This window comes from Micromys minutus, assembly GCF_963924665.1.
Source record: "Micromys minutus genome assembly, chromosome: 3".
NCBI lineage: Eukaryota > Metazoa > Chordata > Mammalia > Rodentia > Muridae > Micromys > Micromys minutus.
The window spans coordinates 30831793-30856373 of record NC_137972.1 but is presented as its reverse complement, the minus strand read 5'-3'; the positions used below and the strand labels follow the sequence as shown (position 1 = coordinate 30856373).

Sequence of the window (24581 nt, the reverse complement as noted above, 5' to 3'; positions counted from 1 at the left end):
TATATATATATATATACATGACTGACCTTCATGTCAGTTTGCATGTCTTCAGTATCAATGGACAACATCATTGACAGCCCCCAAGAAACAACTAGGAAGCTAGGTGGAGCACACATACCTACCTACAATCTCAGCACTTAAGAGATCACGATCTGAGCTACTCGGGGAATTCCTGACTAGCCTGAGTTACACAGTGAAACCTTGTCTCAAACAAACTAAAAACAAAGAAGCAGTTACTCAGTAAATGTCTGTATTTTGTTAACTGTGAAATGTTTTTTGGAAGCAAAAAAAAAAAAAAAAAAAATTAGCATCATCTCCATTATACTTAGCAAGCACTATACCATCTGACACTTAGTAGCTAATCAGTAAATATTTATTAGATGAATGAAAGCTGAACTTCAAAGTCAAATACCACCAACAAAGAGGTTTATGCTATTTTTTCTTCTTAACTCTCCTCTCAGTCCCTTTCTTGAAACTTTAAGGGCTTATTAATTATGTCTTTATAGTTGCTTTTCATGACTAACTGTGCATGATTTTGAGTTTTTCATTTGACTGCTATGTTAACTTTTGTAAAATAGGAACTAAACTTGGGAGTTGACTGAATTTAAGGGAAATTAGGCTTTCAAAAATGCCCAGTGTAGTAACTTAAACATTAATTTGATTCTTAGTATTTTGCACTTTTGGTTAAAGTTTTCCAAGAATGATTTTACTGTAAGAAAGGGCTGTGCCTATATTGTCATGGAAAGATTTTCTAAGAAAAAAAATTTATGTATTAACAAACCTAATGATGCTGGTTTAAGCAAAAAACCAAACCCATAAGAAGCAACCCCAAATTTAGTAATCTTTCCACTAAACCCATGATTTGAATTTTCCTCCAGCTAGCCAAGAGTTTCCAAAGAGCACTATAATACCTTATACTTCCTATGGATTCTTGCAGCCCCACCCAAACCCAAATATGGTGGAATGAATTATAAAAAAAAAAGTTAGACAATATGGTTTATTGCACTTACATTGAAAATATTTACTAAGATGAACTGAGATCTAGAGGAAGTATATCTAAATTTACAGCAACCCAGTGATACTAAATAACCTTTTCCAGACCACTCCAGCACCAAGCCAGCCTGTAACTTCTATACTCTGCACAGTGGGAAAGTTATAACTGCAATTAGAAGCCACTGATTCTTTTCTGAAAGAGTGGAGTCAAACATTTCACACTTAGCAGGCCAGTTCAATCCATCTGGTGATTTCAAGACATCTTTGTTTCTTTTTCATTATGGAGTCTCAAGCTTGGCAGTTTATCTCTGAAATTCCCTTTCCCCCAGGTAGAAATTTAGAGTATTTGTTTATATAAAGAAAAATGCAGATTTTCATAAATGGCTCTTTGGTTCTTGGGTAGAAACTAAAACCCCAAGCAAGACAGCCAGGCAGCTACAAACTGAAGGCTCATTGGGAGCTGCTGAGTAGGTTGGTAGAGGCAGCCAACCTGCAAAAGTACTTGGTAATTGGTAATGGTGTGTTCCGTTTTAGATATTAGCTTCTTTTTCCACATCACCATTTTAACTAAACTCAGGGGCAATAATGATATTCACAGTGTTGCACAGATGTCCCTTTTATCTATTTCTAACACTTCCCTGTCATGGAAACTAAGCTTTGTACCCCCACCACCACCACCACACCCCGTTCGTTGTGTATCCCTAGCTTTGAGGTTATCTCTCTTCTGATTTCTGCCTTTTAAAATTTGCCTTTTCCAATTATTTCATATTTCTTTTTTAGAATAGTGGCCAATTTGCTGTGATATGTACATAAAAATAACCTTGGAAGAACTTACTTTGCAGTTTGAGGGGTGAAATTAAAAAAATAAACAAAAAATATACTGGCAGAAGAGGCAGAAACTCATTGTTTTAACCAAAGCTACATCTTCCTCCCTGGCCAGGGCATTTCAGTGGTTCATTTGCCTCCCAAAGACAGAGAGCCATGGTGACCTTCCGTGTTACAAGTCTGTACACCTATAAATCAGCAATCTAAGTGGAATCTTGGCAGATGAGACTTTACTCAGGAAACCAGCATTTTGTTTATATTTAGATAATTTTAGCACATGGCCTCTAGGCACGTGGTAAGAGCTCCAGTAAAAAGAAGTCTAAAGAACAGAATACTTGCTGTGAGTGGTCACCTCCACCCTTTTCCACTCAGTTTAGTCCCAAGTAGCTTCAGAGGTCTAAGAGAGGAGAGAGGGAGTTCAGCAGCTGGAGATGTGAGGAACCAGAACTCACAGAGAAGGAAGACCATGGAGTGTTAGGAGTGTGGCTGGTAATTTTTCAGCCCTGTTGAGAGCAACATCCCTTCTCCACAGCAAGGAGATAATAATGAATGTGGTGTGGTTGACTTAGATGTGGGCAAGTCCTTCAGATGTACAGTCTTCTCACAACTGAGGTGTCAATCCCATATCAAGGTTGAAATTGATGTCCTCTGTCATTGATGAACAGAGCAAGCAAACTGATCTAAGAACAGTGCCAAAGTGAAGAATAAAAGAACTGCTCTTAGAGTGTGGCAGTGAGGCAATCCTGCTGTCACTTTTCCTTCTTTGGTTCTGAGTGTCATTCAGTCTCAACTCCCACCTGTGAGGGGTAAAAGAATACTCAGAGATCAGAAGGTTCAGACTTGTAGTTTTACCCTGAGACCTTTAAGATTTACCTGTAAGGATGATTCATGATTTTCCTGGGCACAGAATGAAGGTGTGAGCTGCTTTGGGGGGATGAACCCACTCTGGAAGCACTGATACTTAACCAGATCAGCAGGTGGCAGGGGGTTACTCAATACCCTGTGAGTTCTTCTGTTTGTGGTGCTGGATATGGACCAACATGTGCTAGTATGCATGCTCTGCCACGGAGATGCAACTGACCTCACTGCTGGTTCCTAAGTACTTTATGATTCTCTTAGATCAGGATTCACTCAGTTCTAAATGGTCAGTCAGTAGACAAGCTGATTAGCTCTTCTTTTTATTGTAGAAAAGTATATTTAACAAAAAAAAATCACCATTTTAACTAACTAAACTCAAGGCATTAATGATATTCAGTGTTGCACAGATGTCCCTTTTATCTATTTCTAAACCGTCCCTGTCATGGAAACTAAGCTTTGTACCCCCACCACCACACCCTGTTGTGTATCCCTAGTTTTGAGGATAACTCTCTTCTGATTTCTGCCTTTTAAATTTTCCCTGTCCCAATTATTTCATATCAAGAGGAATCCCACTACATCTGTGGTTTTAGTCACGGTTTGTTTTTCTTGTCACAGTGTCTTTAAGATTCATTCATGAGTCATAGCGGGTATCAGAATGTCATTCCTTTGTGTGTCTGAATAGTACTGTTTTATGTGTGCACCACATTTTTTTCATTTATCTGTTGGACGGACATTTATGCTGTTTAATCTTTTCCTTTGCAAATTACACTGCAATGACTATTTATTTTCATATGTATGTTGGAGTTTCTGCTTTCATTTCCTTGAGATACTTAGAAGTAGAGCCACTCAATCTCCATTGCAATGTGAATTAATCCATGTTTGATACAACAAAATAGAATACTTTGAAAAGAAAAGAGACTTCAGCTTTCAGTCCTTAAAGCTGCAGAGCATAGTTCTGGCCTTAGTTGGGCTCTGACAAGGACCTTAGAGAGTACTATCATAATGTAAGGAGTTAGGGCAGGGGTTGAGGGGAACAACAGGGTGCTGCACAGAAGCCTGGGCGGGGCAAACATTGCTTTTTTTTTCCCCTTTGGTAACAACTCTCTAGGGAGAACTAGCCAGGCTTCCAGGAAAGGTGCCACAGTCTCTTCTGAAGCTGTGTCCCACTATCTCCCACCTCTTAATAGTCCTACCACCCTTTAATATCACAACACTGGGACCAGACTTCCAACACATAGACCTTTGTGGAGGGAAAAGCCATAACTAAGCAGTTACATGTGATTGATCATAAGGAGGTTTATTGTTTTCTGACGGGTTAGCCTTGAATTTGCAATCTTCCTGCCTCAGTCTTCCAGTTGGTTGTACTCAACAGGCATAATTGGCTTATGTTTTACTTTTTCAAGGACTGCCAAGCTGATTTCCACTACCATGTCAGCAATCTACATTCTGACCAGCAATATATTTGGATTCAAAGTTTCCATGTTCTTTGCAGCAATATAACAGCCATCTTGTCAGATGTGAAGTATTATCTCACCATGTTTTTTTCTTTTGTTTTACTTTTTTAATCTTATAACTCTGAGAGTCTTCTTGTACCACTGGTTGTTTATACATTTTTTTGGAAAAATATCCATTTAAGTCTTTTGCTCATTTTTTAATTGCTTTGTTTTCCCCTTGCTGTCTCTTGTTCTTCTTTTTCACATTTAAATTAGTTCTCTCTCATCCTTCTCCAGATGGTAAAACTCTTACCCCTCTAAATGCAGGTAGATGTTTTCATCAGCCTCCACTGGCCAACACAATGAGAAAGCAAAATGCTTTCATACTATTGCCTAACAGCATTACCCAAGAGGCTATTGCTCTTCAAATGCATTCCTTGGTGCAGTGGGATTGATTGTGTTTTTTCTAAGATCTACCTTCACAAGCCCACATGGTAGGTGGGTCTGACTCACTGGGAAGATAAATATCTATTTTTATCAGAATGTTAAAACTTCAGATCTTAAAGAGGCCATTGATGTCTTTCTTAAATAGAGACCCACAGATTCTTGCAGATCCACATATGAATGTAACAATACTGTGATTTGTATTATAACAAGTCATTATAAAGACTGAATTCCACATATAAGAACATATCTGTGGTTAAAAGTGATTGCTGCTCTTCTAAAAGGCTCAAATTAGGTTCCCAGCACCCACATGAGATAGCTCATGACTACTTGTAACTCCAGCTTCAGGTAACCCAGCACCCTCTTCTGGCCTCTTTGGGCATTGCTCACAGGTGCCCCCATCATCATCATCACCACACACACACGCACACACAGACACACACACACACACACACACACACACACAATAAAATAGGACTGGTTAGGTAACTTGCCCAGCACAGTACAAAAAGATGCTTTCATCAGCCATTATTTGGTGTTGGAGGCCAACACCAAACTCTAACCGCCATTGTTCTTTGTTGCCGTGCTGCTGCAATGAGTTCGCAGTGTGGTGGGGAAAACAGAAGGCAAGTGAGTTGTCATTAATGGTGGCACCACAAGGGAGGAAAGGAGCATACTAAGTTGTTTAAAACAGGAGGTGACTTTACTTAGTCTTTGTTGGATTGAGTGCTTTTTATTCACTGACAAATTGTTATGGAGAGTTACCTTAGGGAGTTGTGAGAACAGCAATGGCAAAGGGTAGAAAAGTTGCTCTCTTATTGACATAAAAAGAAAGGAGTCAATTGAGGTGGCAAAAAAAATGAAAGTTTAGATTAAGACAGAAGCCAGCTTGAAGTTAAGATGGGGTGGAGAGTGATGTTCTCTAATTGGCATCCTTTGGAGGATCCCTCTGTCTACAGGGGAAGAGAGAAGAGCAGATGGGACACCGGAAGGAAAACCAGGGGAGGTGCACGTGAGAGGTGGCTGGTCTGAATTACTGGAGTAAGGAGGCAGAGAAGGGGCGGAATGTGAATACTTAACAAATAGACTCCAAAAGATATAGCTGTTGGCAGACATGCATGACCTTCTATAGATGACCAGCTGGGTAATGATGGGTTTAATCATTTAGAAAACATTAATCAATGAAAGAGGATGACTTTAGGGGAACTGATACAACTTTAGTTTATGGCCATTAGCTTGAGTTGCCTGTGATATATATATCTATCTATCTATATCTATATCTATCTATCTATCTATCTATATATATATATATATATATATATATATATATGATATAGATATTTACTTCTAATTTTTACACTCCAGCTGTTACCCTCTCCCCAGTACACCCTCCCACAGTTCCACTTTCCATTCCTCTTCCCTCTTTTTTTGACTGTGGGATAGCAACCCCATTCCTCCATTTGATGCCCTGTCTTTCTACTGGAGGTGAACGCTGTCAAATAGGTATTTGTCTATAGGGCTGATCCCTGGAGAGAGGACTGATACATAAATCAGTACCTGCACATCTCTGATCTTTTCAAATCTTACATGCAGAGGTAGTTTTATGCCAATAAACTACTTTGGTAAAACAACTATTTGTCTGTTTGTTTGTAGAGCAGCACTGGGCTTGAACCCAGGGCCTCAAACATGCTAACACAAAACTCTGCCACTGTGCTTCACCCCAGGCTCTCATTCTTGGTAAATTAAATTTCTGCTCAACCCAATGAACTAGTAGGCTCTTTCCATTTCCAGTTGTATAAAATCTTCCTTCAACATAGTAAGCCATTCTTTATCTTGGTAAATGTTATAGGACAAACTGTAATATAGAGTAAATTTAGATAGCTCTAAATTGATGAGTTTGGAACTTTTACTATCATAGTTTTATTCTAAGTGATGACATTTGGCTGTAGGTATAAAAACATAAAAGATTATTTGAGAAAACATTTTAGAAGCTTTTCTTTTAAAGAATTAGGTCACTTTCAACCTCCATTCCCTCTTTAGCATCTGTTCATGTTTTTTCTGAAGGTGTGGAGACAATTTGCTGAAGCCATGCTGCTGTCCTGCTGGCTGTGTGGTCACCAGCCACCCAAACAATATATTTTGTAGAAGGGAAAGAAATAGCTCATTCATAAGGAAGGCAAACAAGAGGAGACAGAAGGCCCGAGAATGCATCCTGGAGGAAAGGGCTTGAGATACTTCCTAAAGGGAAACAGGGCAGTGGCGACATGGAGAAAGGCAGCCGAAGAGAAAGGAAGGTGGAACAGACAAATGTGATTGAACTCTGTGGCTCTTCCTAAATGTGTGCTCAGTGTTAGCGTACCTTGAAAGGGACTTCGGTTTTCTTACATCACAAGGTCACCTGATGGACACTCCGTGCACATGCCTAAGTAGTGAGGCAATTTGTATCCTGGATGATGTGTCAGAGATGCTAAGGACAGCAAGCTAATGGGTGAGGACTGCTTAGCTACCAGAGCTCTAACCTCCATAATATAAGTGAGTGAAGCCAGAGGGTTTATTCAAGTCTTCTCAGTGCTTCAAAGCTCTCAGTACAAATCAGTTAGAGGTCATTTTTTAATTTAATATATGAATTTTGATATGATCTAGCATTATTGATTTTATATAAAAATATTTCTGATCAATGATTTTATATATAAGCCAATTTTTTTCAAAATTATCTCACTAGCATTAAAAGTAGACATATGTATATACATATACAGTAAATAGTCATTATGGCTATATTAGGTTTGAGTAAGCTGAGTCATGAATAGACTATACCAGGGATCTTTTAAATGGTGATAATAATGTGTGTATGGCTATATATTCATGTCTATATATTCATGTGCACATGTGTATATGAATGCTCATACATGGGTGCACACATGTCTATGCTCCATGACTACATTGTGTGTCTTCTTTGCTTGCTTTCCACATTTTTTTTTTTGAGACAGGATCTCTCATTGAACCTGGATCTCATGGAGTTGGTAAGACTGACTGGCTTGTAGATCCTCTACTCTTCCAAATCCCCAGTGCTAGGGTTTTGTGTGTCTTCCTTTTTACTGTCCCACTTTCCTTTATACATGTGAGCTGGAGATTTGAACTCAGGTCTTTATGCTTGAGCATCAAGCACTTATTGAATAAGCTGTCTCCCCAGCCCTGAGTTTCTCTAATAAGAAAACATTTATACTTTCTGTTTTCCAAGCACTATTCAGGTTTCTTCCTTTTCTTGTGTTTTGTTTGAGACGGAGTCCCACTATGTAACCTTGTGACTGGCTTGGAACGCACAGAGATCCACATGTATCAGCTTCCTGGGTACTTGGCTTACAAATGTGTCCTACTGTGCCTGGCTCTTGTTTGTTTGCTTGGTTTTTCTTCTGCTCACTTTCTTCCTCCCAGCCCTCTCTGTTGCTGAGAGTTGAACCCAGAAGTTCAAAGATTTTGAAGACTTGAGTCATACCCCTAGCTTCCACATTGCTTCTCTCAGTCTTCATAACAATCACCTACAACCGTGGTTCTTAACCTTTCTAATGCTGTGACATTTTGATACAGTTCCCCATGTTGTGGTGACCCCCCAACCATAAAATTATTCCCTTGCTTCTTCATAACTGTACTTTTGCTACTACTATGAATAATAATGTAATATTTGTGTTTTTCTACATAAGCTCTTAGACAAACCCCTATGAAAGACTTGTTCAACTCTAAAGGGGTCGACCCACAGGTTGCGAACCATTGGTCTACACTACTGAAACTGAGACTTAGTTTGCACACACAGTTACACCACTAGTTGTAGAGGCAATGTTGGAATTCAAACTGTGATGCATTTCTTGAATCTATATCTGTGTACCTCATTGGAAGTCTGGCGACCCACATTACTTCATGTACACACCTTGGCTAAACCACTTATCACAACTTTAAAGCAAACTAATTTGTTTATCTGCATGGTCTCTCCCACCCTCGTCGTTCTTTTACTTCTCCTTTCCAAACATTCCATCTTTCTTCTACATGTGTTCATTCCTTCTGTTGTTAATCAGTTTCTTAGCCAGTCTTTACTCATACAATAGTAAAGCCATATTAAATAATGAAGACAGGAATAGGAAAAACACCAGGGCACAGTCACCTTACCCCAAAAGCCATACTGCTCTCTGTGCAAGCCCTCCCTGAAATCCCACTGGGATTTTTCCAAGATCCATCCCACTTGACATGTTCCTCTGAATCCCTGTGAAATTTTTTAATCTTGGTATTAGCTTGGCAATTAGCCAAGTCTACCTTTTGACATCTCCTCTGGCTCAATTCTTATTCAAATCCTAAACCATTGCCTAACATTTCACTGTATTGTCACTTGCTTCTCTGGCAAGATTACAGATACTTTAAGGGCAGACTTATACTCTTGTGTATTTCCCACAGTGTCTTCTAAATAGCAAATGGTTTTACTTTGGTTGATTTTGAGACCAGGCATCTTTGTGCTTCCAAAGATAGCTTTAAACTCCTGGACTCCACCAATCCTCTTGCTTCAGCCTCTGGTGCTCAGGATTTTTGTTTTGTTTTGTTTTGTTATTGTTTCTGTGTCTTATTTTAGCTTGATCTGACACATCTTTGAATATTTGGGTTAAATATCTTTTTATACAGATTTCTCTTTCTGATTTGATGATCTGGACCAAGTTACTCAGCTTTCTTGAGCTTCATCTTTTGGCAAAATGAGATTTGTATTTCTCAAGATTAAATAGGTACTATATATAAACATGTCTGTTACTACTAAAATATTATGTCACCATAATTAGTCATTTTAAACTTCATGGTCAGTCGGTTCTCTTGTTCTGAATCTCTAGTAACCTGTCCCATCTCTATTCTTACTTAAATTTTTCATAAGATCTACTTTAATCTCTACCTACCAGTCACCTCTTTACATGAAATGTTTTTATTGCTTTATTTATTTATTTCTGCTTCTTCATTTTGTTTATTACCAAGTCTAACTTCTGTTTTTCTTTAGACAGTCTAGCTATGTAGCCCATGGTGGATTTGAACTCCTAATCCTCCTGCCCCAACCTTCTGAGTTTATAAGTGTGTACCACACCTTGTCTTCCCAACTCTTAACCTTATTTACGACCTTGATTAAAATGGTGTGAACTGTACTCAGCTAGTAGGAAACCATGGCTCTCATGTTGCATAGGTCCATCATTAGTTTTCTTTTAAGGTCGTTCAATCAATTTACTTGAAGTTTCACATTGATAGAGTGTATCATTAGGAATTGGCTATTAAGGTTTACTTTGGACTATATTAGAGGGTTTGTTGTCATTGTTGTGTTTGTGTGAAGTGTGTCTTTGTGCTTTGTTTTGTTTTGTTTTGTTTTGGCTAGACAACAGGCTGTCCTCAATCTTGCTTCAGCCCTTCTGCCTCTGCCTCCTGGGTTCTGGGTTCTAGGCAGGCACCCCCCCCCCATCGTTCCCCAACACCTTATGTGTATAGTCTCAAGAGAATACATTGGATCGGTGCTTTTAAAGATGTGTATTATCTTAAGTCATATTTACAGGTCCTTGGCAGAGTTGAAAATATCCCCAAACAATCATTTCCATAGTTGAAACATTATTCAGACTTCCAAGTGCTAAGAATTTACTAAATTGAGTTATCCTGGGTTTTTCTGGTTAGGTTAATTGTAGTCATCATACCCACTGTTATGCTATTATCTTCACTGAAATTGGCTATTTAACTCATTCTTGTTTTCACTAAGATGAGTTATTCAAGTTTTTGTTTTGTTTTTAGAAGTATGGTCTCTCTGTGGTTACTGTATATCCTGTTTTAGAAGCCTTTAAATGCACAAATTGACTATTGTTATTGTTATTTATGTTGAAAGATATTAAAATGAGATTTGTAATCTAAGTGGGCATTAATTATTTCACATCTGGTGGCTTGAGAAGTGGCCAGATATAACACTCCTTAATGCAAGAGAGCCTCGGGCAAAGACTGTGCAATTCCCACCCTCCTTTGCAAAACAACTGCCCGTGTGAACCTTCAGTGTTTGAGAGAGAATGGAAGACAAAGAAATTTTACAACTCTACATTCTACTAGAGATTTCTTTAAGGAGGGGTGCTACAAGTCCTGGATCAATGAGCTAAATGCCAGAATGGGAAGGTTATTAGGGACAAACAAACTGACAACTAAGACAGCACTGGCCTAGTTGCTAGTTGCTAAGGACCAAAGGCATCAGAACACCTATCCTCTCCTCATCTCCTGACCTTGCTTAATCTTAAAGCGATGATGACCTGGTTTGCCTATGACAGTTTCAGTTCATGCCCAAGGTCCTACAGTGCCTTGTTTCATTAATACATGTCCTGGCTGGGAATTGATAAAGTATGTGATCAAATTAATCAAACCCCTTTATCTCAGAGACTACTCAACAAGGCTAAGTAGAATGAATGATAAGAATGAATTCAAAGGAGAGCAATATTTAAGCTAGGACAGTGCTAGAAACAAAACCTGATCAGCATTTTCAGTAAAATAAAACCATAGGAGGTGGCATTCATTTTCTCAGCCAATGTCAAGAAAGAAAGATTTGAGCCAAGTTCAAGGCCAGACTAAGGAATAAGGCATGAACTCTTTTCAAAAAAAAAAATATCTTAGTGATAGGATTAAGACTGAGTTGGAAACTGATTTATATGCTCTGAGCATCACAGGAGACAGTGTGAGCATTCTAGGGAGTTGTGGGCAGGCAGAGAGGAATGGCAGCAATGAATTCAGAAGCATGTAGTATCTTTTATGCAAGGCTAATGTCAAGTTTTCTGTCTGTCTTTCAAGTGTGTCTTTCACCTCTTCATACTTTCTGAAGATTAGCACTTCTGCTATCCAATAGAAACACTTCAGAAAAGAAAAACATGTAAGAGAGAAGAGTTCCATAGCAAAATGGAAAGACTTGTAGTGTTCTTGATAAGTCTAGTCACTGGAAAAGCATAACCAAATATCACTACCTCTTATCTACAGAAACTTAGTTTTAAGAACTCAGCTGTGTGAGGCTTACTGTATATGTAGGTATATTCTTCCTCAGACAGCCTTCCAGGTTGGTAGTTGTTCTTTTTCTAGTAATTGTTGCACAGGATCTTTATTTTAAGTGAGCTAATGATTAAAGTAATAGCTGCCATTGCAAAGTCCACAGAAGCACACAAAGCAAAGAGACCCTCATAATGAGTCCCATCACTCAGAAGTAACTGCTGTTAGCATCATGGCACAGCTGGTTCCAACTCTCAGCATATGCATTTTATTTACTTACCTGTTTGCTTATCTGTGCTTATGATAGTGAAGGCCAGGGCCTTGTGAATGCTAGGCAGGGGCTCCACCACTAAGCTACATCCCCATCTTGTATGTATATTTTCATACTTACTCAATAAAGCTTTACATTATAATCTTAAGAGAAATGGTTTTTGGTGCTTTGGTCACAACAGAAGAAAACATTATTTTATGTTCATATAGGAGTATTCTATTGGTTTGGTTTTATTGTTTTGTCTGTGGTTTTTGTTTGTTTTTCTTGGATAAGGCCTTTCCATGTTGTCCAGGCTAGCCGCAAACACCTAAGTTCAAGTGATCCTCTTGCCTTAGCCTCAAGAGTGTCTGAAACCACAGAAGTACAATATTACCCCTAGCTACATAAAGCTTTAAATTGTTTAAGGTTTTTCATATAGTAATATGTTTTCATCTTAATGTTTTTTATACAATAGGACAGTTGTTACTTCTGGGTTTTGTTGTTTTGTTTGTTTGTCTGGTTGGTTGGTTGGTTGGTTGGTTGGTTGGTTGGTTTGGTTTGGCTTGGCTTTTTGTTTTTGTTTGTTTGGTTGGTTTTGTTTCTTGAGACAGGATTTTTCTGTATATTCTGGATGTCCTGGAAGTCAGTCTGTAGACAAGAGTAGCCTTGAACTCACAGAGATCTGCCTGCCTCTCCATTGGGATCAAAGGCTTGTGCCACCACTGCCTGGCCTACTTCCTGTTTTTTATTAGAAGAATTCAAAGCCAAAGCACCCAATGACTTGTCAAACCCATTTTAAACCCTTCACTAACACTGTTCTATGTATGACTCCAGACATTTGGTATACTAGAAATTTCAAGTATCAGAATCCAAACTAAAGAACTTGTTATGACAACCAGTTATTTTTTTAGATCAAGAAAGAAGAATATTGTGAATATAGTCTTTAGGTATGTTTGGAAAGTCTTTCAAGGAATGAAAACTGTCTTTCTTGGCACCTCTTCTGAAAGCAAACACAAGGCAAAGCTTCTTACAGACACTTAAGTTTGGGTAGAAAGCTTTCCTAAGGCATTGAGAGATAGTGTATCGTCTTCATGGGATTTAACAGTCACAATAAGCAATTTAGTCTTAAATGCCTAATGTTATACTAATAATTACCATTGAAGTTAAATTCACTCTTTTCTGTCTTCAAGGGATTTAACAGTATTCCATGAAGAGGTTAAACAGACATATGAAATAAATTAGGTCTAGGTTGTGTGACATCAACTCTATACAGTGAGTAATTAATAAAGGGTAGGATCTAATGAATGCTCATTTACTGGGTGTCAACCAAGAAAACATATATCAGTTAAATATTATAGTAGAAATGAAGCCATGAGTCCATAAATGAGTCCTAATGGATGACATAAAACAGGAACACACACATGCATTCATTCATCTACTCAGTATTCTGTGTGCCATAGGCATACAAGCAAGAAGAGAAAATTCTTCTGAATAAAACCTAAGTCATACAATATTTAGAAGTAGCAATAAGGTGTGAGATTAGGGTGGGATTTGTGTGCATGTGCACATGTAGTCCTAAGAATGATAATTCTATGTATAAGTTAGGCTAATATTGTTTAGGGACAAGAGCACAGAGCATTTAAAATTTATCAAATAGAAGAGCTGAAAGAAAGGGTTAGATGCCATCTAATCTTGTCCTTTCCCTATCTCTGCTTGAAAAACCAGGAGTTGAGACCAGAGCTGTTATGACTTACCTCAGTTCATAGACCAATCTAGTAACATAACTGAAGGTTGAGGCCAGCCTCTCACTTTCCCCCTTAAACTGCCCTGCCTCTTTCCCCTTCTCTTCCCCATCTCCTTCCCCTCCTCTGTCTCCTATTCTTCTTTTAGTTTCTTTATGAAATGGGAATCTCATTTTGTAACCCAGTCTGGCCTCAAACTTGTAAGCAATGCTCTTTGTTCAGCATCCCAAGTGTCAGGACCACAGGCACAAGTTACTCAGTCCTTCAGTCTTGAAATTAACTAAAACATTTTTTTTCTTTCCCCCTAGAGACTTCAGATTCTAGGTTAAAGATTTGAGTTTAATAATAATTTGACCATTAATAGAAAAAATATGATTTAGAAACTGAATATTTCACATCTCAATTTCAGGAGACATTTTGTTTATAAGACCACAAAACATTAACACATACAAGTTAAAATAAATTCCTGTAATCAGGCCATTCAAGAGTTACATTCTAGATGCAACTCAGTCACTAACTTGCTATGTGTTTCTTCATAAGCCATGTCTCTCCTTTCTGTACTTAGGAAATGAAAAGATTGGAGGCTGGAGAATACCCATTTTGCTTGGTTCACAACCATAGGTATAAATCTAATTCCAGAAGGTCTAAGGTCTAGAGTCCTCTTTGGGCACTACATGCAGCAGCATACACATGGCATACACTAACATAAGCACACACACACACACACACACACACGCACGCACGCACGCACGCACGCACGCACGCACATGCACACGCACACGCACACGCACGTACGAGTGAGAGCTCGAATGCACAAAAGGAAGAAAGAAAGAAAGAAAGAAAGGAAGGAAGGAAGGAAGGAATGAAGGAAGGAAGGAAGGAAAGAAAGAAACAAAGAAAAGAAAGAGATAGTCAAGAATTTTCACTGTATTGCACCATTTATTCAAGTCTGGTTGGTGTCAAAATTTTTCACTGTATTGCACTATTTATTCAAGTATAAGTTTCAAGAGAGGAATTATAATTCTTAGTATCTACAAGGCTTTTATATAATGTTTATATAATGTAACAAATATACATGTTTGTATTTTAGAGCTGTTTTAGAACTATTAATATAAGTTCTACAAATTATAGTTCATACATATGTAAATAAATAAAATATCCAATAAAAAAGTATCATTGAAACTAAAGCAAGTTTAGTGACAGTCTGTATGTAAGTTAAAAGTAAAGTACGGGTATAGAAATTCTACTCCGTGCATCCATGTATCACCTTTCTGCTATCATTGCTGTATGCACAGTTACAGTGTCCTTGGACTCTTCTCTTTTGGAACTGTGCTGAGAAGCATTCTTTTCTTTAGCAGCCCCAGCTCTCATTTACCCTTCAGTAAATGCAAAATCATTATTTTCATATTAAAACTCTACCTTTGCCTTCTTCACAACCTTATTCAAAGAAAGTGGTAATATCTGTGGCATTGAAATGTCTCAGAATTTAGTTATGATATTATGCAGATAATCTAAAAGATGGATTTTTATGTCAGCAACATGAAGCAAAATTAAAATTGTAGAATTGGACTGGTGGTTCAGTGCTTGCTTAGAATTCATGAGACCCTGGGTGCACCACCCCCAACACTGAAACAAACAAGACCCTAAGAAACACAGATTTCGTTTCATAGAAATTTTTGCCTCAAAAAATGAGTCAACCTATAAGTTGCACAGACAATTAAAATACGCTATGTTCCATGCACGGCCTACTAGAGGTTGATCTATACAAAGGCAGTGTGCAAGTCATTCTCCTTCTAGTGCCTTGTTTGTGTCATCTGTAAAGGAAGCACTTCTTTGTGCCTCAGTTTCCCCATTTATTATCAAAGAGGAGGTTAGAGTATATGGGCTTAGGATTTCTTCAACATGTGAAAAGCTCATCCTATCATTTCTATTACCTATGAGCTCCAACTGCTCGTTTACCTGCCCCATAAGCTCTTCAGAGCCCCTTTATTTAGCCTCGAATTCACACTTGGTCACCACTGCTTCCTGGTTTTAATGCATGGGTCTTGAAGTGCACAGATCCCAAAATGGTTATTTGAAAGCTCCCTCCTGAACTGAATGCCACATCTCCACTAACCTCCCAGAGGCTATGTTCTCATCATATGTAACTCTCTTATGGAAGGTCTCCCTTAGATAACAATACACTTCCCCTTCAGGCAGTACATGAAAGAAACAATGGGCTATACAATGGAGTCGTCCTCTGTGATTACACAGAGTGAGAATCTGGCCCATTGTTTTCTCCAGCTGCCTAAGGAAGGAGCTGTTCTCTTTGGATCCCCATAAAGATTTTGGCTTGTCCACCTTTGCAGACTCCCAAGTAACAAACAATTAAGCAATCTGGCCTCCTTCCCACTTCTCATTTCAATGTGTAGGATATTTGTCAACTTGCCCAGAGTGACTGTAGGCATTTTGAGCTGTTCATCTGACTGTGTGCAATAGATAACAAAAACATAATTAGAGGGACTGAGTTAAGGCTCAATTTTATATTCGTTTTAGATGAGGGAGGAAAAGCCATTTCAGAGTTGAGAAACTTGGGGTTTTTTTTTTTTTTTCTTTTTCCTTTTTTCTGTCTTCCTGTTTAGTCCCCTCCTTTTCTTTGTGTTTTATTAATTTTTTCTAAGTATCTCAAATGATGTTTACTAAAATGAAACTCGTGGTTTTGAACACATAAACAGAATATCCTCCCTCCTAGATCTTGGTATAACTGCAGAAACCTGAAGAATGAAGAATAAAGTATATAGTTAGAATGTGGTTTAATTAGTCCACAAACTTGTCAGGAATTTTCAAAACTATGCTGACATTCTAGATAACTTTGGAAGCACCCATTGAATTCATTTTCGAGCCCTGCTTCCCTCATTTAGGAAAACTACTTGCTAAAGACCAAACTTCCCTGTGGATGGAAGCGCAGATAAAACTAAAACAGTGGATCTGTTACTTGGGGGCTGGTAAGTTGTTTGTGTTTGTGTGATAAAAAGGAAGGGACCAAGGCACACAAGTCTTACTTTTAACTGTCATAAAAGTGAAGTGGAAATAAAAATTCTCTAAAATTAGCTTGAAAAATAAAATAATGATATTTTTGCAACATGGGTGTTTGATGAACAGGAGGCACTGATATACGTAACCAAGAAAGTTATGTATTGAAATTATCTAGCTTTTAATAAAAGAGAACATTAAACATTTAATCTTTCTTCTAGGTAGGAACTGCACTTCATAGTGATTACACAACTTTACTGAAGGAACATTTTCTCCTATAGAGAAATGTCAGCTGAGTGATCTATGAATGACAGAATTGGGAAAGCTTCATGTCATAAACTCAAATTATTGATTTGGAGAACAGATGATCAAGTTTATTAGAAGCCTAAGCAGAATGATCATTGAAACTGAATGTCAGGGTGTGGGAGATGGCTTAGCCATTAGGAGTGCCCACTGCTATTGAAGAAGACCTGAATTCGGTTCCCAGCTCACACATGTCAGTAACTCTAGCCCTAAGGAATCTGATGCCCTCTTCTGTACTCCATGGGCATCCATGCACAGGTGCTGCACACTCACAGAGGTGCACATACATACATGGAAATAAACAAGTGTTTTAAAAATACATTTTAAAGAACACAAATGCCACAGTAACTGCTTGCTTTCTAGCAGCAAGGAAGAAAGAAATAGCCATACAAGGGAGAGGTCAGACTACTGCCATTCCAAATTGGTGATTGGTGGGCTGAAGAAATTGATTAGCCGTTAAAGGCTAGGCTCACAACCAAAAGATAAGAGTTTGGTTTTCAAATTAGTATTTGATCTTTGCATCACTAATGCAATTTCTCTTTCTCTCTCGCTTTCTCATCTCTTTGTCTCTGTGTGTAGGAGAAGGGGGTAATGAGAGATTGAGATGGGGATTGATCCTCTCGCCTCAATCATCATAGACAAATGCTCTGCCGTTGAGCAGTATCCTCCAGTCTGTATTTTACTTTTTATGTTGAGAAAGGGTCTCACGGATCTGCCTTGCCTAGCCTTTGATGAATAATCCTCTTACCTTAGCCTCCTAACTAGCAGGATTACAGGCTTGAACCACCAGCCCTAATGACTCTCTGTCTTCTGCTGTGTTGCAATAAGATGTCCATGTATACAGAATTTATAGTTTGAATTTTAGCACATAACCCTTATATAAAATGTCCAATTTGTTAAAAACACAGAGAATAGAGAAGTAATATAAATGGTGACACAAAAAGTAACTGGTCAAATCCAGAAAGTGAAACATTCTGGGTACTCATCAGCCTGATTATTCAGTGGCCTTTAACACTGAGGGGACTGTCGGGGTGGGGAAAAAAGAAATTGTGCTAGATTTAAGAAGGCTCATAGTAATTTCATCTTTATCAATAAAGCTTAGATGGGAACAAGCCCACTATAAACACTTTGGCCTGAGAAATTCGGATAGGGACTGGGTGTTTAAAATGAAAACTTAAGTGGAAACATGAAGATTACTAACTTTAAGAAGCAAGTTATTACCAGTAAGTACAAAATCTCATTTTAACAACAAAATGTCACACCTACTACTATGTGTGGTTTATGCTTATGATCTTACAGGCATACAGGGAAAGATCACTGGAGCACTAAGAACTCAAGATGGATGCTCTCTAGGTAGTGGAACTGTGATAACTTCACTCAGTACTTCTGCATTTTCTAATTTCCAACAATTTCAATTAGCTCTGTAATTATAATAGTAATAATAACTAAATATGCACCCCAGATGTCCTTGAATTATGATTCTTCTATCCTCTTACCTCAGCCTTTGAGTACAGGAATGACGAAGCATGTGTAGTGTGAAGGAAGAAGATAGAAAGACTATCTCAGAGCAATTGGCATCCAAGACCAAGGTCTTGTTAGGTGTAAACAATGCTGTACTTCCTTGAGAAGCTCCATATCTATACCACAGAGATGCCTTTAAACTGTTCTACTGGGGATCATATTGTTTAAAAAGTAGTTCTAAATTGTTTTGAGTGTCAGGCTTCCTAAGCCCATCTAAAGTGCTGTCTTACCCCCTGGAGTTCTGTATCAGACACTTGTCTGAGGCACTGTGCTGTGGGTACTCGGTACCCTTGTTTCCCTCTGTTTTCTCCCATTTAGCCTTGCCTTGATTCATTCCACTCTTTTACTCTGGGCTGACCTCAGGTCTTCTTGTTCTTGAATTCCTTTCAGATTCCCTCCAATGCTGTTCCACTCAGACAGCTGCTGTTCATTCTCTGAACCTCACTAGTATCCTGTTTCCACTAGTTTAAACCCCTTCTCTGTCCTTTACTGACATTGTAACCCGAGACTCAATTTCCCTATCTGTAAAATAATGGTGGTACACTATTGCTCACAACTTAGTTCAACATATGCAATGCATACAGCTGGACAGAAACCAGATTCTCACTATCTGCTCTGTAGGCCAGTGTCTTGTCCCCTTCCTCTTTCATAGTTCATAAGAGGGCTTGAGAATTGATCCTAGGCTTAGCCATGGTTTTATTTATAGTGTGTTATTTGTTATTAACCAAGTATCAAGCATAGGGGAACCCTATTACATTCTAAGCACTAGTTTATTTAAATAATTTAAAATCCTTTAGAAGAGGGAAGATAGGCTTAACAAGATAACAAAGTAAGGATGTTTGTGAGTTTCAGCACTGAAATGCAAACCTTGATCTCCTGCACCGAGTAAACACACATGCAAACTCTCTCCCATTTCCTATATTGCTGAGGATTGTACCTAGACCCTCAGAGTCCTCTACCTCTGATTAACATTTCTATCCCGCTGGGCTCCATACTGAAGCTCTATCAAATAGTTGCTATTATGTTCTTATTTTGCTTTAGATAACCTCCTACCTTCAGACTGGAAACAAAAATTCTGTGCAGCTCTAAGATACTTTTTTGCACTAGAATTTTATTGCCACAAAGAAAATTTTTCATAGTAATATTATTATTCTCATAAGAACTTGGGGCTATGCCATGGTGGGAGGTGGGGTACTGCTAACACTGGAAAGGCCTTAGAAACTAGGTTAAAAATGTAAAATCTGTAAATGAGGCAAGAAGACATCTGTCAGCAAAACAAATTCCTGAACTGCTTCTGAATAGTAGCACATCCTGTGAAGAAGGTCCTATGAAGTACTTTTTGTCTGGAGAATACTAGACCTAAACTGTTGTGAACTCTGATTTCTATAGCTAATTCGTTCACATTAAGTGAGTCAGGTAGGAAGATACAGCTAGACTAATAGGCTATGACTGGTAGACTTAAGGATAATTGATTGCAACACGTATTTTAATGTTTTATTGTTTTATCTTAATGAGATAAAGTACAGCTTGTAGCTTTGAACTGGGAATCGAGAACCAATCTGTAACTCAGACTCTGCTATTATCTGAGTAATGACGTAAGTGAATTATTTCATTCCTTTGAAACTTATTTTTCTTATAGGAAAAAGGAAGAGTCTGGGTGTATTAATTGTCCTAGTACAAGGTTTTGTCAGTCAGTGATTCTAACTGTCTATACATTTCCTTCAGTCATATCTCGATATTGGTCAGTTGTAGTTTATGGATCTAAACTCAGATGTAGTTCTGTGACTCTGAATCGCTGTGGTATCTGTAGATTGCCAGTGTGGTTCTCTCATAACAGGACATTGCCTAAGAAATATCTATGCAGCCGATCTTTAAAAAGTAATTGATAAAAATCAAATTGACAGAGATTCATGCTTTATAGGGCTAGGATTTGTCATATGAATGAATGTTGGTGATATAGGCCATTGTGTTTTATCATGCTAAAAACCCAATTAAAACAAAAATTCAGGTGTTAGAACATGCAAAGACAAGTTAACATGGTTTAGGTAGGATGTCTTTGGTTAGAGGCATAGTAACATACCTGTTACTTGAGCCCTACAAAGTGGTTAGACAGGTTAGGCTCTCTTTCAAATATTACAGAAGTTAGCGTTTGAAGGAAATGGGAGGAAAGGGAGGTTTTCAGTTGTTTTATCCTCTTGACACTTCTAATTTACTATGGTGCCTTGTTTCTCCTCTCTCAAGACTTTTAATTTTACTACGAGGCCTCATTTCTCTGCATAAAATGACCTTTTATGCTGTCACCTTGTCATCAGTCAGATGCAGAAAGGACATAAGTGATGCTGGCTTATATATGAAGACAACACAGAGCGTTCCTGCTAAATTTTAAATCATCACATGCATTCTAGCATGTACCTATCATCATAACCTAAAGGGACCTTAATTATTCTTCTGAGGAAAGAAGAAAATCTGACCTGGGTGAGATTTGAGTCCAATCTGGACAGCATATGGAGACCCTGAGTGAGGCTCTGTCTCAAAACCAACCAAACAAAAGTGCATTAACAAAGTCAAACCTTAACAGATATTTTAATGCTTGTATGAGGGTAGAACACAAAGCATATGTCTGGATTTCATTTTACAAAAAAAAATATATTAGAACTATCAACCAGAAAACATTAATAGTTACTACCTTATGATGGAAGGTTATAAGTAAATTTAACTTAAAAATTATTAATTTGTGCTTATGTGTTTTGTCACCTCCTAATAAATTCTGATTTTTGTTTTTTTTAAAAAGTAAATTTAATTGAGTCTTCTATTTTAAAAAATGGTTATTTACTTTGTAAAGAGCCCCCCTTCTCACTCCAGAGAAGAGCAGCCTAGCTCTAAAAATTGAGACAACACATCTGTGAAAAAGCCAAGAGCCTGAAATCTAAGCTTTCTTTGTTGCTGCATTATAGTCGATAACTTCTTTGAAATATAAATTTATCCACTGGAGCTGCTAGACTCAAGTTAACATTTCACTGAGTTATTTTTCTTTAAAGGCATCTGCATAATAAATTCAATTTTATTAAATATTAAATTATTAATTCTATAATCATAGAAAATTTTTACACAAATCATTTCAACACTGAGCAATGGTAGCAATATTAATATAATTTTACTAATGAATTTTGGGTCTTTTAATATTAAATTATGCATGTTTATAGATCTAATTACCTTTCAAAGATACAAACATTTAGGGTTTTTATTTTTAGCAAATTAAAGATTCCATAATTAACACTCAAGAATAAATATTACAGAGTAGCTTCCTCGGGGATAGTTATGCACTCCTGAAATCCTAACACTTGGGAGGCAGAGGCAGGATGGTCAGGAATCCACGATCATTCTCAGCTACAAAGTGTGTCTGAGGCCAGCCTGACTTTAGAAACAAACTAAAAACCAAAACACAGCCTTTCTCAAATAGCAAACTATCTGGTATCACAGAGAAAGTAATAAATCAGCTTTCTGTGCTCACTTTGGCAACACATTGCAAAAAAGGCTTTCCATCTTCTTTGTTGAATAATTCATTACCTACTTTCTTTCTCCTACCAAGAATGTAATATTGAACCCACAACCAAATCTATACCCCTTATGTTCTAAAATTCAAGACAAGATGTTCATCTCAATCTGCACTACAAACAAAACAAAACAAACTACAATCCTCCATGCAAGTCCTCTCTGGTACCAGCTGGTCTTTTTCTTGACTCTAACCCTTCCTGGCAGTTTTTCCATAGGACCAATGCTGATCAACTTCACTGAGGCGCAAAATTATGATAAGACACTGGTAATGTTATAATGTTAAAACTACAAGGTCTTTTGCAAATCTCACCATAAATTTCCAGAGTAGGACACAAGAATTATTAAGGTTCTGAAGACATAGACATTCCCCTACACGTCAGAATCCTTATGACGTTATGAATTTTCTGGTGTTAGTACTGTCCCCTGATAATAACAACTTTACTAAAGCAAATATATTTCTGATATAAATGCATGAAATTAAATCTGAAGTCACTGAGGCTTATTAATGTCTCTATTGAGGGTTTCTACAGTAATGTTTAACATGAATAATGAAAATTATGTAAAATAAAATTTATAACAAAATGGATAGATAATTACAGAAAAAATGAGATTGGCTCCATTTATTTTCACCTACCTAAATGTCCATGGGAGCAAATTATTTCTTAAGCAACCTAGCACAATATGGTAGAACAGCAGATTGTAATAACCATTAGCTGTCTTAAACAATCCATGCCATGTAACTATTTTGTTAATAACTTGGGTATTTTGTGTATTATATGGTTCAAATGTGTCATCAAACATGTCAGTAACATTTATTGAACCTGCTCTGTGTCAGATTCTGCATTTCTTTAAACTATGACTTCTGTTTATTGGCTGTTTTTGAAGTCCATAAAAGCATAAACATCTTGTTCATTAGTACCCTAGCACCAAGCAAGCTTAAGGCTTGTCATCTCTTATATTGTCAATAACTATTTTTTGAACAAATGAATGAAATAGAATGATCAAGAGGCTTTTGCTTCAAGTAAAGCTTAGGACAAGAGAAGAATGACAAATCACAGTCCTGGGAGTAAATGTTACCAGATTCAAGTACTGTGGAATAATTAACTGCTAAAATAATTTGTGCGGTCGAATAACAAGCACCCAATAAGAAGTAGAGGCTCAGAAAGCCTAGTTAACCAGTAGATACACAAGTAAATGTTGTCTTGTGAAAGGAAGGGAGGGATGAAAGGAGGGAGAGAGGGAGGGAAAAAGAATCAATGGGCAGAGTCCAAAGGATGATGGGGGATGGTTGGGAAGACTGTATCTATATGGGACCCAACCCAGATAATAATCAAGACTAAAACAGAATCTGAGAACCAGGTGAGACTGTTGACCTTAGAAACCAAATGTAGATGATCCACTCTAAGTCAAATGAAATAAGTGAGCTGCATCAGTATTGAGAGAATGTATAAACAAGGGAAAGAAGGTATTGCTAGACCAGCTCCCACTTTCACCGTAGTCATTGGTATTGAAAATAAGATGATGTAGGTACTCATTAACATTCCCCTTAAGGAAGAAGCCTCCTCTTCCTCCATCTTTATGGTGCTCGAGCACTGGACTCGAGTTCCAGGGCTAGCCTTGTCTGTCTTTTTAATTTAGAGGACACAGTTATTACCCAGGAGCCTCCCTTTCTCATCTTTTTACACTCCTTGCAAAATAGTATCATTCTGCCAAATGTTAGCATTTCAAATACCCATGCAAAATCTTAAGACGGTTTTAATAAATGTTTCCCTTTTGAGGATGATCAAACCCAAGGCTTACACATGCCAAACAAAAGCTCTACCAATATGCTACACCTCTGCCCCTCAACTATGTTTAAAAAGTTAAACCAGGATCTGGGGACAGGAATAAGAGAACCAAGTGGTATATTGATCTTCATAGGAAATGAAGCTGAAGTTTTACATTCTAGACACATGCCAGGGATAACACATAGGAACATATAGATAGATAGAATAGGAGTCCAGTTTTTGTTTCGTTCTGTTAAAATTTGTTTCTGTTCTTGACTTTAATGATTGATTTAGTGATTGATTTTTGACTTGTGAGTTCCATCCTTAAGTATTGTGTCCTAGGTCTGTGATCCCATCCAATGTCTTATTACTTTGTAATTTTAGGAAGCTTCTGAGCATTGAGGAAAAAAAGAGAGATTATTTTATTAAGAATTCAAATGAAATAGAGATAAAACTAAGCCTACATAGTGATTATTAGCCCTATCATTTGGACTACTGAGAAACTTTAACTTGGATTACTTTAGTAATGTTTGGGGGAGAGTCATTAAATGATGTAATTGCCAACTTCTCAATTCACTGAGTGATTTTTAGACCCAGTGAGCATTTCTTCCATTGAGCTATTGCTTAATTATTGACAGAGAAACTCTTGCTAGTCCCCTTGAAGAATAAATAGTTACTCAACATAGATCAACTAGATATACAGTTATTCCATTTGGGGGTATCAGGATAACTATAATTCAGGGAAGTATTGCCATCTGATACACTGCCCTATGTAAAGCCCACAAGTCACTGAATTATATTAGGTCACTTATGTGACAAGGGCTGCTCCCACGTTAGCAGTTTGGCACAGCTAATTTTCTTTCTG

The 24581-nt window shown here is 37.7% G+C and overlaps 1 protein-coding gene across 5 annotated transcripts in view; it reads left to right on the top strand.

Annotated features, from left to right (window-relative positions):
- Positions 1-24581, top strand: part of PPARG (peroxisome proliferator activated receptor gamma) — a 127106-nt gene that overhangs the window by 33138 nt on the left and 69387 nt on the right. The gene's annotated exons all lie outside the window — the stretch shown is intronic.